The sequence below is a fragment of the Ursus arctos genome, unplaced genomic scaffold, assembly GCF_023065955.2.
Source record: "Ursus arctos isolate Adak ecotype North America unplaced genomic scaffold, UrsArc2.0 scaffold_2, whole genome shotgun sequence".
NCBI lineage: Eukaryota > Metazoa > Chordata > Mammalia > Carnivora > Ursidae > Ursus > Ursus arctos.
The window spans coordinates 87606036-87614017 of record NW_026622874.1 but is presented as its reverse complement, the minus strand read 5'-3'; positions in this window follow the sequence as shown (position 1 = coordinate 87614017).

The window sequence follows — 7982 nt, the reverse complement described above, 5'->3', positions numbered from 1 at the left end:
GCAGGCGCGCCAAGGTCCCGCCCCCGACCTCGCGCGCCGGCGGTGCGGAGCATGCGTGGTGGCTTTGGACCATTGAGAGGTAGCGCGCCGCCTGCGGCAGGGTGGCGGTCGGCGCGAGGTGCGCTCCCCCAGAGTCCCGGACCCTGGTTGGAGGACGCCGCGCCCCGCCACAGACCTGCTGTGGAAAGCGAGGTCTCCGCCCGGTGGTTGGGTTTCTGCCCTCGGAGTGCTTCGCGGGCGTGAGGGCAAGGTTTCCCGCCTCCCATCCCCGCGCTTTTGACAGACTGAGGAGAGCTTCGAACAAAGCCCAAGGGAGACTTGTAAAAGAGGCTAAACGCAGGTGGCCTTCTAGAGGAGGTGACAGTAGTGCTAGGGCATGCAGGGTGTGAGTAGGTAAGGTCGTCGGGGAGTGCGTCCCTGAGGAGGGGATGCGGAGCTGAAGCTGAGAAGACCGGGCCACTTGGAGGTGTGAAGGAGGAGAGCTCCAGGCAGGAACACGCGTGGTGGTTTTGAGGAGCAGAATGAATGTCAGGGGTGGCTGCAGCGGCCAAGCAGAGGTCTGAGAATCCCAGCTAAAATCGCGAGACACCCAGTCCCGGAAAAAAGAAGGAATAAGATAACACGTTATTGACAAGAGAGTGTCCGAGAGGTGTTTTATCTGACGGGATCTACGTTCCCTTGAGAGGCTGATACTTCAGAGATATAAGAAAAGATCTTAATGTCTAGCATGGGGGTTTGCGGAAGGAAAATTAAAACAGTTGTAATTTCTACCCTGCCACCAGTTCACTGGTGATCCTCGGCAAGTCACCTTTCTCTAGGCTTGGTTGCTATTTTGCTTAGGGAGGGGGTGCAGATTTCAATGCCAGGGGACAATGAGTGGGGTGGGGCATTATAAGGTATTGGGGTGTAATGGGGCCCGTGGTGACCCAGAGAGCTCATGTTTTACCAAAACGGGTTGCCAATTCTGATTTTTCAAGTGTAGTTGGTAAAAAAGAGAAAAGCACCCCATGGCTGCTGGGAGCTAGTTTACACTCTCCCTCTGGAAGCCTTGGTAATGCTAGGAGCCGGCCTGGCACTATCAGCTAGACTATGGTGTTATCCTTTTGAGCATCAACAATTTCACAGAACACCAACATCAGACAAAGGCACTCTCTGATGGATTGAGAGAAAGACCATTTCATAATCATGTCTGAACACAAAAACAAGAACATTGTCCAAACCATTAAAATGACCAAACATAACCTCTACCCCCACAGTTTGAGTAACTGCTGCTTCTTTACCAAGAACAGCTTTACTCCCTGATCCATTCCTCCTACTTTCCAGATAAAAATTATTAAGATAACCAAAAAGAATTATCCCCACTTCCTGACAACATCCAACCTAGAACAAATATCCCTTCTCAACCCCTCCTCGAAAATCATCTAACACAAGCCCAAATCCTCTATGTCCTTCCTAACACATTCTTGCTGAGAGGTCCATGGTGGGTTCCCCATGATGAGCCATTTCCTTTGTTCACCTACAGGTGTGCTGCTGCTGGTCTTTGACTGGAGGGGATTGTCAGAAATGGAGAATCCACAGAGATTCAGCTGAAGCCCTCACTACTTTGAACTGGGACACTCAACTCTAGTAATAATGTGCACATCTGAGACCCTTTGTGTTTCTAACTGTTTGAGGTGCCATCCTGCCCATGGCTGGGAGGTAAGTTCTCATTAAATGTGAGCTCTGATGTTTTGTTAAGACCCTTCAGTGTTGGAATTATTTTGTTTTCCTTACAATAAGGTCCCCTTTGGTTTTATGGTTATCCAATTAGATTTTTATTTTTCCTTGGTAAAATTGTTTTCTGGCTTTTTATGCCTGCTCCTATGATCTGTCCTAGTGTTTTCAATGCCATGGTCTATAAGAGGAAACATTTCTAGGGAAAGGACAGGTATGCAGCCCTGGATGTCTAAGGGCATCACAAATCTGTTACTGCTCTACCTCTAGTGATTGTCCCTCTAAGAAGCTGGAGATGTCAACCACTCAGGTCATATAACTAGTTAGCATGCTTGAGTGTCGTTTGTTACCAGAACAAACCAGAAAAATCACTCCAACAACCAATGTCCAATAAGGCTGTACTACAGCCTAGAGGCTATGGAATTCAAAAGGTATCCTCAGACCAGGATCTTTTGGATAAACTTTGCTTCAGATTGCCATTTAATTAATGACTCAATTAATTAATTCATTCAGTAATTAATGATTTTATGATTTTATTTATTTTATTTATAGAGATAGCAAGAGAGCGCGCATGTGGGGGGGGGAGAGGAAGAAGTTAAAAGCAGACTCCCTGCTGAGGCTTGATTCCAGGACACTGGGATCATGACCTGAGCCAAAGGCAGATGCTTAACTAACTGAGCCACCCAGGTGCCCTTCAGATTGCCATTTTAAATTGCTATAGGGACTTCTTCCTCAATTTTTGTTTGTGTCGCTGGGAATTGCTTTGTTTCATTTCTTCTGCCCAGAATCAGGACATTGTCTCTGGCCCCTGTCAATGATAATTGGCCTTTGGCCAAGTTCCGCAGATACAAGTTTGCAGAGCACCATCCTTGTGGATCCTTGTCTCAACGAAAACTGGGCCAAATTTCTGCTTCTGTCTCGCAGTTACACTAACCTGTACCCTTACCTCTCTGACACAATCTCACTAAGGACAAGTTAGAATTGCAGTGGCCCCTAACAAGATTGTTTATTTGAGAGGTAACTCAGAACAAAACAAAACAAAACAAAACAAAACAAAGGAAGAAACCCTCATAAGGAGATTGTCTTGTTTGTTAAAAGGAGAGATTATTTTATGGGGCGCCTGGCTGGCTCAGTTGGTAGAGCATGCTACTCTTGATCTCAAGGTTGTGAGTTCAAGCCCCACGTTGGGTGTGGAGCCTACTTTTTTTTTTTTAAACAGTCAATATTTTTCTGGTTTTTTTTTAAGATTTTATTTATTTATGAGAAAGAGAGAGAGAAAATGAGCAAGGGGAGGGACAGAGGGAGAGGAAGAAGTGGGCTCCCCACTGAGCAGGGGAGTCCAGGAGCAGGGGAATCCAGGGAGTCCCAGGAGTCCCTTGTGAAGCCTACTTTAAGAAAAAAAAAGGGGGGGGATGCCTGGGTGGCTCAGTCAGTTAAGCGTCTGCCTTGGGCTCAGGTCATGATCCCAGGGTCCTGGGATCAAGTCTTGCATCAGGGTCTTTGCTCATCGGCGAGCCTGCTTCTACCTCTGCCCCTCTCCCTGCTCGTGATCGCTCTCTCTCTGACAAATAAATAAATAAATTCTTTTTTAAAAAGAAAAAAGAAAGGGAAAGAGATTATTTTGTTTAACATAGGTGATTATTTCATTTCCATACTTGGGAGATTAATAAATGCTGACTTTTTAATTGTATAGCTCTATTAAATTCCCAAGTTCCTAACTTATTTTTTTAAATAGGCTGGACCATCATTCTTCTTTGTGTGTGTACGTATACGTCGAAATGTATTTTTGGTCAAAACCACACTGAGATACCACCTTACGCCAGTTAGAATGGCAAAAATAGACAAGGCAAGAGACAACAATTGTTGGAGAGGATGTGGAGAAAGGGGATCCCTCCTACATTGTTGGTGGGAATGCAAGTTGGTACAGCCACTCTGGAAAACAGTGTGGAGGTCCCTTAAAAAGTTCAAAATTGAGCTACCCTATGATCCAGCCATTGCACTACTGGGTGTTTACCCCCAAGATACAGACGTAGTGAAGAGAAGGGCCATATGCACCCCAATGTTCATAGCAGCAGTGTCCACAATAGCTAAATCGTGGAAGGAGCCGAGATGCCCTTCAACAGATGACTGGATTAAGAAGTTGTGGTCCATATATACAATGGAATATTACTCAGCTATCAGAAAGAACGAATTCTCAACATTTGCTACAACATGGACAGCACTGGAGGAGATAATGCTAAGTGAAATAAGTCAAGCAGAGAAAGACAACTATCATATGATTTCTCTCATCTATGGAACATAAGAACTAGGATGATCAGTAGGGGAAGAAAGGGATAAAGAAAGGGGGGGGGTAATCAGAAGCGGGAGTGAAGCATGAGAGACTATGGACTCTGAGAAACAAACTGAGGGCCTCAGAGGGGAGGGAGGTGGGGGAATGGGATAGACCGGTGATGGGTAGTAAGGAGGGCACGTATTGCATGGTGCACTGGGTGTTATAGGCAACTAATGAATCATCGAGCCTTACATCGGAAACCGGGGATGTACTGTATGGTGACTAACATAATATAATAAAAAATCATTAAAAAAAAAAAAAGAAATGTATTTTTGGGGGTACCTAGGTGGCTCAGTCGGTTAAGCGTTAAATCTGACTCTTGATTTCGGCCCTGGTCATGATCTCAGTGGGGTGATATTGAGCCCCATATCAGGGTCTGCCCTGGGTGTGGAACCTGCTTAAGATTCTCTCTCTGCCTCTCCTTCTGCCCCTCCCCCACGCATGCTCTCTTCTCTCTCTCTCTAAAAAAAAGCAAGCAAAACGTGTTTTTCTGCATTTAAGCTGTTTTCCTTCTCCTTGCGGGAGAAACCTGGATTAGCCTTTTACAGTGATAATTGTATAATTGTCTAAAGTAGCTCCCTCTCACTTTTTTTTGCTCTTCATTTTCTTCTCTTGGAAGACTTTAAAGATTAACTAATCAAAAAATTATTCTGTTGAATGTGTACACTCTAGGAACATCTAGTATAGTTAAACAGTCAAACATGTCTAAATGAATTGTTACTCAATGTATGTTTACTTTGTGGGCACTGAAAAGTGTATTTATGTAATGGGCTTTATTATAGTGCAAGATAAGAAAAGGCCCTTAGTTCTAAGATAAAAGAAGAGTTTTTGGCTAATCCAATGTCTTTAAATTTTAATCTACCATATAAAAGTAATACCAACACAATATATTGGTTAGTATAAGATCAGGGTTAGTTTTCTCATGACTTAAGCCTTCTTATTTTTTATGTTGATTTTTTTAAGTAGGCTCCATACTCAGCATGCAGCCCAAAGCAGGACTTGAACTCATGACCCTGAGATCAAGTCCTGAGCTGAGATCAAGAATCAGACCCTTAGGGGTGCCTGGGTGGTACAGTCAGTTGGACTTCCAACTCTTGGTTTCAGCTGGGTTGTGATCTCAGGGTTGTGGGATTGAGCCCAAGTCGTGCTCTGCACTTTGCTTGAGATTTTCTCTCCCTCTCCCTCTGCCCTTCCTGCTCATGCTCCTTCTCTCTCTGTCTAGAATAAATAAATAAATCTTAAAAAAAAAAGTTAGAGCTTAACTAACTGTTCCACCCAGGCACCCATTTTGTATTGATTTAAAAGCTAAGTAAATTATCCTAGTTTTCATATATTATTTACCTTAATATTTTTTCTTTTTAAAATTGTCACCATGTTGTACATTACATCCCAGAACTTATTTATCTTATAATTGGAGGTTTGTACCTCCTGACCACCTTCACCCATTTCCCCCACCCCAACCCCCTGCTTCTTTAAACTACCAATCTGTTCTGTTTCTATGAGTTTGTTTGTTTTTAGATTCCACATATAAGTGAAATCATATGGTATTTCTTTTTCTCTAACTTATTTCACTTAGCATAACACCCTCAAGGTCCATCCATGTTGTCACAAATGGCAGGATTTCTTTCCTTTTTATGGCTTATATTCCATTGTATATACCTGCCAAATCTTCTTCATCCATTTATCCAATGGATACTTGGGTTATTTCCCTATCTTGGCTATTGTAAATAATGCTTCAATAAACATAGGGGTGCATATATCTTTTTTTTTTAAGATTTTTATTTATTTATTTGACAGAGAGAGAGACAGCCAGCGAGAGAGGGAACACAAGCAGGGGGAGTGGGAGAGAAAGAAGCAGGCTCATAGCAGAAAAGCCTGATGTGGGGCTCGATCCCATAACGCCGGGATCACGTCCTGAGCCGAAGGCAGACACTCAACCGCTGTGCCACCCAGGCGCCCCCATATATCTTTTTGAATTAGTATTTTCATTTTCTTTGAATAAATACCCAGTAGTGGAATTACTGGATCATATGATATTTCTATTTTTGATTTTTTGAGGGCCCTCCATACTGTTTTCCACAGTGGCTGCACCAGTTTACATTTGCAGTGACTGAGCACTAGCGTTCCCTCTTCTCCACATCCTTGCCAACACTTGTTTTTTTCTTGTGCTTTTGATACTAGCCATTCTGACTGGTGTGGTGTGATATCTCCTTGTGGTTTTGATTTGCATTTCCCTGATGATTAGTGATGTTGAGCATCTTTTCATGTATCTGTTGGCCATCTGTATGTCTTCTTTGGAAAAATGTCTATTCAGATCCTCTGCCCATTTTAAAATCAGATTTTTTTTTTTTTGGTGTTGTATAAGTTCTTTATATATTTCAGATAATGACTCCCTTATTGGATATGTCATTTACAAATATCTTTTTGCATTTAATAGGTTGCCTTTTTGTTTTGTTGATAGCTTCCACTGCTGTGCGGTTATTTTTGCTTCTGTTTTCCTTGCTTGAAGAGACATATCTAGAAAAATGTTGCTAAGGCTGATGTCCAAGAGATTACTCCCTCTGTGTTTTTTTAAGAAATTTTGTGGTTTCAGGTCTCACATATTGGTCTTTAATCCATTTTGAGCTTATTTTTGTGTATGATGTAAGAAAGTGGTCCAGGTTTGCATGTAGCTGTGCAGTTCCTCCAGCACCATTAATTGAAGAGACTGTCTTTTCCCTATTGTATATTCTTGCCTCCTTTGTTGTAGATTAATTGACCATGTACGTGTGGGTTTATTTCTAGGGTCTTTTTTGTTCCATTGATTTATGTGTCTATTTTTGTGCCAGTATCATACTCTGTTGATTACTATAGCTTTATAGTATAGCTTGAAATCTGGAATTGTGGTACCTCTCACTTTGTTCCTCTTCCTCAAGATTACTTTGGCTTCTCAGGGTCATTTGTGATGCCATAAAAATTTTAGGATTCTTAACTCTTTGGTGCTTTTTAAATATACTCTTGGTCATTTTTGAAGAGTCCTTATTTTTGAAAAAAGTAAAGTTCCTAATAACCATTGTTGCTCATTGCTGTGTCTTTTTACATTGCCTACAAATATTTTTCTTTAGCTATTTGTTTCTTACATATTGTTTCCTCTACAACTATTCTGGATTTTACCTTTTCTAAATTCAGGCCTCAAATTTAGACTAATAGGCTATTTTTTTATGCCTAAACTATCTTTGGATTTTCTAAAATGGCCATTAGGTAACACAGAGATCTTCTTTACTTTATAAAGTGAGGAACACTGGGAATAATTAGGTTTATCTGGAATTCTCCAAATTTTAATGAATTCAAAACGATTATGAGAGCTCTTTTGTCTTCTACACTCATCATTTTTTTTAAATTACTAGGTCGAAGAGAGGTTTTCTTCCTAAGTTATTTACACATGAGTAAATATAAATTAATATAAATATCTGTCAATGATTATATACTTTTCAGTTTAAAAAAAGCATAATCATTCTTAAGCATAAAGACTGGTATGATAGCTATCTATGAAAAGATCTGTTTCCAGGATTTTAGATTCACAAACATCTTTCCTTTTTGTTCATGAAAAGTCTGAACAAGCATTAGGGATACTGGTCAATTACATGGGGATCATCAGACGCCTACTGCTTATGTCAGTTTTTCATTAGATCCAATAGCCAAGGCATATCTACTTTGTCTAAGAGCTATAGAAACAATAGTAGAACATGTGAAACTTTCCCTTGATTTAGTTCTAAGGTTTCTGCTAACTATATGGATCCCTATTTTAAAGACTACTCTTCTTCTGACAGAAAACACTCAATAGTTCTTAGCTGGTGGCCTATCTGCCTATGAAATACTATTATTTTCCTTTTACACATTACTGTCCATTACTACAACCCTGTAAGCCCAGCCACCCTCCTTTTCTTACGTGAAGAAG